Below are 12,546 nucleotides of genomic sequence, written 5' to 3' on the forward strand. Positions count from 1 at the left end.
AACAGCAGGGCTTGTAATCTTCCCCGTGCTAATGAGGGTCGCATCCTACCTGACTTGTCGGCCTTCTGCAGTGAGAGTTAAAACTCCTCAGCCTTTAATTAGCAATGGCTGATGGAGAGGAAAGCCTGTACCTTTACAAGTATCCATCCTCGTGGTTTGAACAATGCAGAGAACAATTATTTGGAGGCCCAGTGGCAAAAATGGTTAATTAAAATAGTGATGATGCCTGTAAGAGCAATGACAAATGGGGGTCGCTCCATAATGAGCATGGTCGCATTCTCTGCTCCCTTGTCCCCTTGCTCATCAGGAAATAGCAGAGTGGAGCCCCCAGGAGACTCCTGCTCAATTAGGGCCCGCAGGCAGTGGAGACTGCCAAAGACCTGTATGAAGAGAAAATATAACCACCTAATTTGGGAGGCAAGGAGATAGGGTACTGGCTTTAATGGAATATGCCACCAGCACTTCCAGGTGCATTCGGATGGCAGGTGGCACTGAGAGCAGCCAGTGGAAAGGCAGGAGTGAGATCACCAGAGGGACTGGCTTGAAGTCACCCAGGCCTGCGTTTGGAGCTTAGCGAAGTGCCCTCACCCCTCAGAGCCTCTGCCTTCTCATTGAAAAACAAAGAAAATGACAATGACTTCGAGGGATTGTGTGCGTGTCTGTGTGTGTGTGTGGGTGTGTGCACGCCTATGATCAGACGCTGTAAGAACTGCAACCTTTCCACCTCCCCATCCCAGCACTGCCCTGATGCTCTTCATCCACCTGAACCATCTCTTAGCAACCTGTCCTCAGGGGAGATAAGTCATCTGCACGCCACCCCACCCGATGTGGCAACAAAAGTTTCCTGAAGACCTTTCTTGGATACTTTGTGTTATTTCCTCTATGGGACAGCCCCCTGAGGGCAGAAGTCTTTCTTCTTTCTTTCTCATCTTCTTATCATCATCCTCAACAGTTTCCCAGTTGTCCCATTTATGTTGGACATCACCCCCACCCCAGTGCCCACAGCAAGGGAGGGGCTTTGAAGGACGCAGAGCTGAAGAACCCTAATTCTTGTTCCTTCAGATTTGCAGAAACCCTCATCGGTGCCAATACCCACAATTATAAAGCAAAAATCTCATGTTTGATCTTTCCAATGACCCCATGGGAGTAATGGACTGGGCAGAGACTCCCAAATTTGAAATAACTTGGCTTATATCCGACTGCTAGAAAGAGACAGGACTACAAGCCAGGTATTCTGAAGCAAAGCCGGAGTATACTTTCCATTCCTCTGGAAATAACTAATGTTTCACTCTGTATCACTCAGGATAGGTTATGAAAATCTGGCTGGCTGAAACAACAAAGGTTGCTGTCTCCCTCATGCTGTGTGTCTGTCACAGGTCAGATGCTACTCTCTCTGCTGAGCCACCCCCATCATCATGTGCACTCAGACGGCGAGGCTGGTGGAGCAGCTGTTCCTTGCAGCATTGCTGGCTGCTGGGGCAGGGGAAAGTCAAACATGCTCAAGCACATGTTTGCTCTTAAAGCACTGGCCTGGAAGTGACACATTTCATCCTGCTCACATTTCGCTGACCCTGCCCGAGTTCAACAGAGCAGGGAAGTATAAGCTATTATCCCAACCCGCAGCAGGAGGTACAGGGACATCAATGAACAGCTACGCCATCTACCACTGCCTCCATTGCTCTTTGTCTCCACTGCTCAGTGCTATAGATCTTCTTGCTATCTATTCATCCTGGAAAGTGACTAGAAATATGTGTGGGAGACAGTAGATCCCACTTACTGCTTCATATTGTAAGTAAGGATAAAGGAAGAATACCCCTAATAGTGTTTGCTTTGGAGAAGACAAGTTAGAAGTTGGTATTTGTGCTTAACCATAAATAGCATGTTTACAACTTTGACTGTAGATGGTAATACTAGCCAAAGAAGATGCTACATTGCTGTGTTTCCATGTCTGGCCTCTTACCACAGATTGTAAAACACTATTCCAAGTCCAGTCATTTTCCCCCAATGATGTATTGGGTCAATGAGAGACTGCAGACACCATAGTGTTCCCACAAGACGATATGGCTCATGGTGTCACAGCTTCCTTAGTCTGTGTAAGTATACTCTTTGATGTTTGCACAATGGTGAAATTGCCTAGCGAATCATTTCTCAGAATGCATCCCTATCATGAAGTGACGCGTGACTGTATCAGTACAGTTCAAAGCCACAGACACAGGCTATGGTCTTCAGTAAGAAGGCATTCACATGTCTCACTTTGTGCATGTGGTGCGTTTTTACTGAAAAGAAGAAAGCATCAAATAAGTTGCCAGTGACAAAGGGTCATGCTTTCCCACCAAAAACAGCAGAAATGGCATTCCTAGAATATTCAATACTGACCCAACAGGGAAAAGTCAGGGGCTTTGCATAAAAGCTTGATGATGGCGTTCTAGGACCAGAGCCATCTTAGATCAGGCAAATGCCTTCTCTGTTTCTATTCAGTGCACTTTGCACCTTCATCCCATAAAACTGGCTTGTTTACAAAACAGAAAAATAACAATCCAAAGCCTCTGCTTCTGGTTCCTGAGGTTCATGAGTGCCATGTAAAGCTACATCACACACATGTGTTTCTCTGTCTCCTCAGACTCCATCTTTATTGGATTCCAGAAGGATTTGAGGCAGCTTCTACTTTAAACTTACTTGAAGTAGGATCGTTAGAACTGAAACTGGAGCAGAGACTGTGTGGTGGGAGCAGAGTAAGCATGTTTCCATGCTCTTGAAAATGCTGCTTTGTCTGCAAAGTTTCTGGAAGGCACAAAAGGAACATGCTGGACTCCTTAGGAGTGCCATGTATCTGACAGCCCAGGTAGTTGTGCAGGTGAAGCGCCACCATGCAAGCTGTCCCTTCTTGCTTTGCCAGGATCACATTCCCACTATCCAGAAGCTTAGTAAAGCATGACTTTTTTTTTAATAAGGATAGATGTTCAGCAAACTATCTACCCTCCTGTAGGACCCACACCACTATCCATCCAGTCCCTCCTTCCTGCCTAGCTGGTGCTCATGGGTGAAGAGGATCTGTTCAGATGTTACCTGAGAAGACTTGAAGACATGGCATTATCTGGGCATTTTTGTTCAATTGCATGCATCTAATATTTATGTATCAGTTACATTTTCAGAACCTGGAAATACAGAAGTGAAGAGGATAGACATCATGAGCATTCATGTATTACTGGGATCCTTAGAGATTTCTAACATTTGAATACTGAAAGGAATTGATCAGTTCTGGGAAATCATCAGGCACTGCCAATGGTTGTCCAAGGAGATTGTTATAACCTCTTCCAGGCAGTCACAATCACTAGTGCTTGCCTGTAGTACCTGGGCAGGGCATGCTGTCAATTCCTATGCAATAGTGATGTCCACAGGGGCTGAGCATAGTCAGTTGGTAGAACTATCCTTAGACTAGTTAACCAGGGCCCCTGTGCTCTTCCTCCAGCCACTCTCTCATGGTAAAGGATCCCACGGGGACAAGGACGGATGTGCTTACTGAAGGTCCTGAGCCTCTTCCCTCGGCTCCATTTTCCATTCTGGGTCTTAAATCTTCCCAGAATTTTCTGACTAAACAACACACAACAGCATCCAGGGCTCAAGAGCTCTCTTGTCCTGAGGGAGGGAGTCCACCCAAGAGTTCATGTTGGGGAGGAGAGTTGATAACAGCTTGGACCGTTGGCTTGAGATGTTCACAGAGTTGACACAATCTGAGCAAGGGGTAGAAAGAGGAGTGAGGTGGGGATCAGGCTAAGGCTTCCATTGGAATGTCCACACTTATTCTTGAAAATATTGGAATAGTCTCAATGATCAGGCAGTCTGGGAGGTTATGACAGAGCTAAGCTTACAGCCTTGTAGATTGTAAGTCAAGAATGGAGTTCTTTTTGCCAGCAAGGAGTTAATGCACCACTGTTACCTATTTCTGATTGTTTACGGGAAGATTGGATCATGAAAGGCCAATGAGAGTCTGATTTTTCTTGTCTATCTAAATTACCATCTCAGGAGGTAAAGCAAAGCAATTTACCTTGAGGCTTTCATCAAAGAGATCCATAGACAGTCCAGGAACCACATGCTAACAAGATAGTGAGCCTTAAAGCAAGAAAACAAACTAAAAAGGCAAACTTAGACTAAAACGTTTTGCTTCATGATAAGCTTCCACCTTTTCAGGAAAAAGAATCTAAGAATAGTACTATCAAAGAAATACACGTATTCTGGTTAGCTAAATGTTAGGTTAGAACTACTTTTCTTCATAGAATCAAATATGAAAATATTTAGACAAAACCATGTCCCTCCATGATTACCAACATTGGTGATTTTTACAAATTGCCTTCAAAAAAGTCCCCAATATGTGCATAAGTTCTCTCTCCAAAGCTTGACAAAGAAACAGAAACAAGATAAAATGTCCCCAGCAGGTTCCTCCTTGTTATTACCAAAGATAGGCACTCAAAAATTTCTCTTTGTAAAGGGTCAGAAATAGCTTTACAGGCATGGCATCCTGCCCACAGTGTGTGAATTCTTTGTAGTAATGGGACCTGATATCAAATTGGACTCTTCTCAACTATTATTATCCTAGAGTACACAGCTAACCAAAGGATTCTTTTCATTACCGTTTCCTCCTCTCTGCTCTTTCCTCTGCATAGGACACAGTTGCCTACTCAGCCCATATGGTGATTGTGTTATGGGAGTCTCGCAGGTCTAACAATTGCCTTTGCCTTTTTGCTGTCCTTTAACATCTTCCTTGATGTTCTTCAGCATCTCCATGCCCTTTCCTTCCCATCCCATGGTCCTTTTAGGTAATTTTCCCCTGGACCATTCAGAAGAATTCTTCAAGGATTCTGTGTGACTAGGCTAAAGGACAGGCTTGGCAGAGAGCAAGACAACGTGGTGGAGGGGACAAACTGATGTTTCATAGAGCCATGTTCTGGACAGTTTACTTGATCCTATTGTCAATCGTCATCATTAAGGTGGTTAAGTAGGGAAATTATATGACCAGGTCCTTACAAAGGTGGAGTCAGGCTGAGAGGAAAGTCTGGAAGCAGAGAGAATGAAGACTTAATAGTGGAGCTTAGACTTTAGATTAAAGCAAAACTGACTTCAAATAGCAAATCCTAATCCCAATAGTTACCAGCTGTGAAATCTTCAGGTTACTTAAAATTTACTTTCTGGAATACTGAATTTCCTAATTAGAGAAAAGTTATGTCACCTAGTAATTCTGTGCTGGTTAAAACAGGTATAGGGGCCGGTGCTGTGGCATAATGCATAAAGCCACTGCCTGCAGGGTCAGCATCCGATATGGGCACTGGTTCAATTCCCGGATGCTCCATTTCCAATCCAGCTCTCTGCTATGGCCTGGGAAAGCAGTAGAAGATGGCCCGTCCTTGGACCTCTGCACCTGCACGGGAGACCCAGAAGAAGCTCCTGGCTCCTAACTTCAGATCAGCACAACTCTGGCCGTTGCAGCCATCTGGGGAGTGAACCAGCACATGGAAGACCTCTCTTTTTCTCCATCTCTGCCTCTTCTCTCTGGTAACTCTTTCAAATAAATACATAGATCTTTAAAAAAAGACGTATAAAAGGTTCTATTGGCAAACAAGATGAGAGTAGGATACCAGCCGTGGGGATGGACTTTGCAGACAGCATCATCATGGTGGGTAAGAGTTGTTGAGGAAGACCAGGGGTTCCACCCTGGATGAATGATTGATTTTATAGTTTATGACTCAGTTGGAGGCTAAAAAATACAGAAGGGAGAACACTTTTTGTTCAGAAGGTAAAAGACCAGATAAGGAATATCATTTTGGATAAATTGAATTGAGAGGTGACTAGAAGACACTCAGGTGCAGGTATTCATTATGTCATTAAAATGGAGATCTAGAGAATATCAGCTATTTGGGACTGTCAGAATATAGGTCATTATATTGATGCTAGGTTATTTGCTTAGCTTACACAGGAGGACATATTGGATCAATTCACTCATTAATTCACCTTTTAATTCATTCTTACATAGTTAATATATATATATATTAACTATCTACTATGTGCCAGGCTTAATGCTAGTGAATGGGCAGAAGTGATCCCTGATGGTAAGGATCTTCAGGCTCTAGTAAAGGATAAAGAGGGTTAAGGATGCTTCTGACCTTAAATCTTGGGCAATCAGGAACCCATGTATATGTGCTGCATGCTGAGCTAGGCATGGAGGGAGACCGAGCTGGTCTGTGGTTGTGGATCATGACATGAGGAGGAGGGAAGACCCTCTGGGCTGAGAGTGAGCACAGAGCAAAGTGTGAATCCAGAATAAATGTTGTACAATAAAGGACAAGAAAGGTGGAGTGTTTGGGTTCAGATGGTTGGGGGTGAAGAGTTTCCTTAAACTTGATCTGGGGGCAAGGCAAGGGCATTTTCTTGGGAACTTGCCACTTAGCTTGTGAGTATAAAAGAAATTACCAAAACCATCAAAGAAGAACCCCTGCTCTTTCAATGACAATGAAAAGACTTAAGTTATCATCATTCTGGGTATAGATCTAGAAGGGGGCGAAGTTATTGTAGACTCTCTAATAAGTCATAGAGATGATTATGGAGGAAATATCTTGGTAAGCTGAGTTTGGGGACTGTTTAAAAAGCAATGAATATTGTTGCAATGACTTAGTAAAACTGATCATAATACCAATATATACAACATCATAGCGTTGATGCTGTTTTTCTGAAATTGCAGAATCTCACCTAGGGATGGTTTTCTCCCCTTGCATGTGAAGAAAATGATATCAGCAGAGGACTGTGACTCTTCAACAGCAACTGAGTGCATAGATTGTGTTTCTGCTTCTCCCTTAACATGGGGTGCACGGTGGTTGGTGGGGGCTCACTGGCTGTGACTTGCAGTTGCACTTGTAAGCACTAACCATCAGCAGTGACTCTTAGAAGAGCAGTAATTTATAAGCTTCTGCTTAAAACTTAACTGGCAGGCTTCCTGGCAGGGCTCCTGGGAGTGATGCCCTGATTTGCAAGGATTTAATGACTTCTTGTCGTCTAACACCTGTACGTATAGAGACAAGCAAGGGAGGGCATTAGCACCTGGCTGTGCCCCAGATAAAGTGAGCACCATGGATATGTGAAGGCACTATCTTTCCTTTCCAGAAAAGAATTCTTTATGTTGTATTTATTCAATAATGGTTACCGTGATATTAAAACTGTCAGTGTTCTTGTACAGAAATATGTAAAAATTATATTTTTAAATTAAGAAAAATCATGCTATCTCCTACTTCCCCCTTACTTTGTGTATATTATTGTGCTTTTAGCTAGTCATAAATTAAACTTGAAAGCAGTTGCATTTCTATTGTTCAGTTACAATTTTCATTCCTTCAGTTTTTTTTTCTCACGAAGCAAATATATTTTTCCTAGGAACTGATAACATCCTGAAAGCAAGCTGTCCCCATAGCTTTCAAACCCTAATTGTGAAGTCCTAATTTCTTCTTTATCTTCATGTCTTCTTATTTCGCATTCAACAAGTGTCTGAATAATGTAAATGATCATATACGCACAAGCATTGATAGGAGCAGTGAAGACACTGACATTATAACTCAGTACTTCCAGATGAAGATGAGAGATTTAATAAGAGTTTATTATCCGCCCTCTTTCAATAAAGTTGTAATGCTAACTGTAATGATAGTATAGCCACAACAATACGAATCTAAAGTCCCAGCTTATTTCTAATCTGGAGTTGTGGATCCAGAGAATTAAAATAAACAACTGGAAGTAGGAAGAGGGATGAAGGTAAATGTGAACATCTTCAATTACAAAAAGGAAAGTCAACTAAATGTTGTTGCATTCTTAACATTGATTCCAAATAAGTCATAGTTTATGATGACAGGAAAAAAAAAAGAAACAGTAGAAATCAGAAAACAAGAAAACAACAGAAAGCCACAATGTATCACTTGTAACTCTCAGGTTAAAAGGCAAGGACTCAGATTATGTGGAGAATTAAACAACACGTTAATTGTAAGTTATCAAATGTTGAAAATAATACTAAGATGAAAGGAGAATTTAAAGCAAAAGGTATCAAAACAGGTCATTTTGTACTGAGCATGATAGTTTCAACAATAAAGCGCATGGAAGTCATTAACACAATAATAAATCACCAAAATGCAAAGGCTAACAACTCTTATGAATTGATAAAAATATGGATAAAATTGATAAAATATTGATAATGATTGATAAAATGATTGATAAAAACTGTTAATTCATAAAAATTCTTGTCAATCATCTGTCTCTACTGAATTATATACACATGTATATATAAATATATACATTTAAATACACATACATATATGTGTATTTAAATGATTATATGCAGACATATACTTATAACATACAGTTATATATATAGTTTATATCATATACCTGTTTGTCTTATATCTATTTTCAAAGGCAATGCATATTATTTTCAGATATTCATGGACTTTTTATAATAATTGAATACATACAAAGCTCCTACATAATAAAAATTCTGAAGTCAGAATTAGCTGAGTACCACGCATTGGTTAAAAAATAATGGAAATACCTTAAGGGCTGATTCTGAGGCCAGAGTGCTATTTAGGACATCTGCCATTCTAGGAGTCTGCTGTGTATCCCGCTTCCCATGTTGGATCATTCTCTCCCTTTTTAATTCTATCAGATAGTATTAGCAGACACTAGTCTTGTTTCTGTGATCCCTTTGACACTTAATCCTAACACTATGATCAATTATGAACTGAAATTGATCACTTGGACTAGTGAGATGGCATTGGTACATGCCACCTTGATGGGATTGTATTGGGATCCCCTGGCATGATTCTAACTCCACCATTTGGGGCAAGTCCGATTGAGCATGTCCCAAATTGTACATCTCCTCCCTCTCTTATTCCCACTCTTATATTTAACAGGGATCACTTTTCAGTTAAATTTAAACACATAAGAATAATTGTGTGTTAATTGCAGAGTTCAACCAATAGTATTAAGTAGAACAAAAAATACTAAAAGGGATAAAGTATTAAGTTGTACATAAACAGTCAGAACAAGGGCTGATCAAGTCACTGTTTCTCATGGTGTCCTTTTCACTTCGACAGGTTTCCTTTTTGGTGCTTGATTAGTTGTTACCAATCAGGGAGAACATATATGTCGATTTGGCTGAAGAGCCCATGAGAGTATTTTAGGCATGGAAAGCCAAGACAGTCTGGCCAAAAAAAAAAAAAGGACCTAAATGAAAGATCTCTGCGAGTGAGATCCAGTAGAAAGAATGGGCCATGAAAGAAAGAGGTACCTTTCTCTGAAGGGAGGAGAGAACTTCCACTTTGACTATGACTCTGTCTAAATAAGATCAAAGTCGGTGAACTCAAAAGGCTTCCATAGCCTTGGCAACTCATGCAAGAGCCTAGGGAGATTACTGATGCCTTAAACAAGAGTGTCAAATTGTTAAGTCAACAACAGGAGTCACTGTGCACTTACTCCTCATGTAGGATCTCTGTCCTTAATGTGTTGTCCAATGTGAAGTAATGCTATAACTAGTACTGAAACAGTATTTTACACTTTGTGTTTCTATGTGGGTATGAACTGTTGAAATCTTTACTTAATATATACTAAATTTATCTTCTGTATATAAAGTTAATTGAAAGTGTATCTTGATGTGAATGGAAGGGGAGAGCGAGCGGGAAAGGGGAGGGTTGCAGGTGGGAGGGAAGTTATGAGGGAGAAAAAGCCATTGTAATCCAAAGCTGTACTGTGGAAATTTATATTTATTAAATAAAAGTTAAAAAAATAATGGAAATAATGCAAGTGTGTTGCAAAATATTGTGAAGGGGTGGCTGCAACCAATGATTTAAATAAACTTCAATAGAGGGGCCGGCGCCATGGCTCACTGGGTTAATCCTCCGCCTGTGGCACCGGCATCCCATGTGGGTGCTGGGTTCTAGTCCCTGTTCCTCCTCTTCCAGTCCAGCTCTCTGCTGTGACCCAGGAAGGCAGTGGAGGATGGCCCCAGTGCTTGGGCCCCTGCACCTGTGTGGGAGACCAGGAAGAAGCGCCTGGCTCCTGGCTTCGGATCAGTGTAGCTCTGGCCGTAGCGGCCATCTAGGGGGTGAATCAACAGAAGGAAGACCTTTCTCTCTGTCTCACCCTCTCACTGTCTAACTCTGCCTGTCAAAAAAAAAAAAAAAAAAAAAAACTTCAATAGAAATGTGAGTATAAACTGCCAGTAAAAATGAAAAGTTAGGCATTATAAGATAGATGAAATTTAAAGCACTAAATCATAGCAATAAAGCTTTGAAGACAATTAAATATTATTTTAAACATAGAAAATTAGGATGAAATTCAACCATAAATGTACAGTTATAAATTGGGAACTGAAATTAAGCAGCAAAAAAGTAAAATATATATGTAAGAATTAAAAATATAAGCATGCATATTGTTAAAAGGATTGAATAGGAACATGAAGGACTATGAAAGAATGAGCATACAAGTTGGAAAGTTCCAGAAATAGAGGAAAGAGGGATGCATGCTGTGATGCAGGGGGGTCAGCTGCTGCCTGGAGCTCCCACAGCCCACACTGGAGTGCTTGGTGAGTCCCTGGTACTTTGTGCTTCTGACCCGCTCACTGCTAACATGCTGGAAAGCCCAAGTACCTGAGTTCATGCCACCCATGTGGGAGATTTGATGGAGTTTCTGGCCCCTGGCTTCAGTCTAGCCCACCCCAGCTGTTTGTGGCTATTTGGGGAGTCAACCAGAGGATGGAAGATTTCTTTCTCTATCTCTGTTTTTCACACAAATAAATCAGTGGTTTTTTAAAAAGTAGAAAAGAAGTGCAAGGCAGCCAGTAAATCTAGAACCTTGAAATGGAAAGCACAGGATGAAGCTCCAAAACATGGAAGAGAATAGAAACGTGTACAAAGAATGTATAGATTGCATGAAATATATAAAAATAATCTCAGAGTTTGTATAACATAAAATTTCTAATTATCTAATTATCTATTTGTCTTTTCCTAATTATCTAAGGTCATGTATTATTTTTAATCATAAAAATTAATATTTTAATATAATTAAATTATCCTGGAATATTTATACTCCATTAGTTTGCAAACCTGAATTTATTATGAAAACTGGTCTGTGAGAATAAAATGGTATTTTATATTGAGAGTAGAGTTCCCATAAGTTCAACATTCTTCAACCTTATTTTCAACATTATAGTTTTCCCCTTTAATTGGAAATAACAGAAACGTGAATTTAAAGGAGATTTTAAAATCGAAAGACAGACTCCTTTTCGGTAACTTGAACAACTGAGCTAACATCTAAGATTTCTGTTTCAGCCATTAACAGGTAGAAATATTGGGTAAAGTATGTCAAAATAACTTCTAAAAACATAGCTGAATTCAAAAGACCAGAAGACGAATCTGCAGGTGCTGGGACAAAGCTTCCTAGAACTGGGGGCTCTCTCAGGGCAGGTTTTGTTCCCCAGGGAGTGGAGTGTGGGGTTAGGATGTGTGTGTGTGCAAAGGTGACTGGGACTACACCTGCAGGGGAGTAACGGAGGCAGGAAGGGCCACTGCGGTTTGGCTGTGAGCACAGAAGTTCATGTACTGGAAATCTAACTCCCAGGGCAACAGTATTAGCAGTCGAGGTCTTGTAGAAGGCATCTGGGTCATGAGGGCTCCACTCCTATGAACAGATTAACGCTGTGAGTTCAGTGTCCTGCTCTTGCTCGCTCTCTCTTTGCCTTTCCATCATGAGATGACACAGCAAGAAGTCCCTAGCCAGATGCTGGCCCCTTGATCTTGGACTGCCCAGTCTTCAGAACTGTGAGCCAAACTGTCCAGTTTAAATTGCTCAGTCTTTGATTTCTGTTACAGCTGCACAAAACAGACTAAGCCGGGGCAGAGGAAGAAAGCGACCTGAGATTTCACAACAGAGTCCTCAGGTGATCCTACAGGGCTTTTGAGCCAAGGCTATCCTTCCCAGCTGTTGCTTGTCGAAGATTCTGGCCCTACCTGCACAAGATCCCCATCAGATGTGGCATGGCCCCAGGAGGTGGCAGGGCCTTGGAGAAGTGTCTCCAGCTAAGAGCAGGTCCTTGAGAGACAGCAGCCAACACTCCCAGCATCCTACGGCCTGAGCCCTTGAGTCCTGGGCAGGTGGGGTGGCTCTAGAGAGATCCGTATGATTTTCTTTAATGACATAGGTGACTTGAAAATTGAAAGAACAATTTTTTCATAATTCATTTACTTTTAACAATCTTGAAATACTTTTTTTTCTGGATTATTGGGAAAATGCAACCAAGCACTCCACCATTCTCTTAATACTCAGGTACAAATGAATTAACTTCCATGTTATTTATATTAGTGGAAAATGATCAGAATGATAAAAATATGGTAACTGTAAAATTATAAGCAGCTATTAAATTTGTGTTTCCAAAGAATGTATATGCATAAAATACATAAAAATAATATCAGAGTTCGTATAACATAAGAATTTCTAAGAACTTTGCCTTTTTCTAATTCTCTAAGGTCA

The sequence above is a fragment of the Oryctolagus cuniculus genome, chromosome 9 (assembly GCF_964237555.1).
Source record: "Oryctolagus cuniculus chromosome 9, mOryCun1.1, whole genome shotgun sequence".
NCBI lineage: Eukaryota > Metazoa > Chordata > Mammalia > Lagomorpha > Leporidae > Oryctolagus > Oryctolagus cuniculus.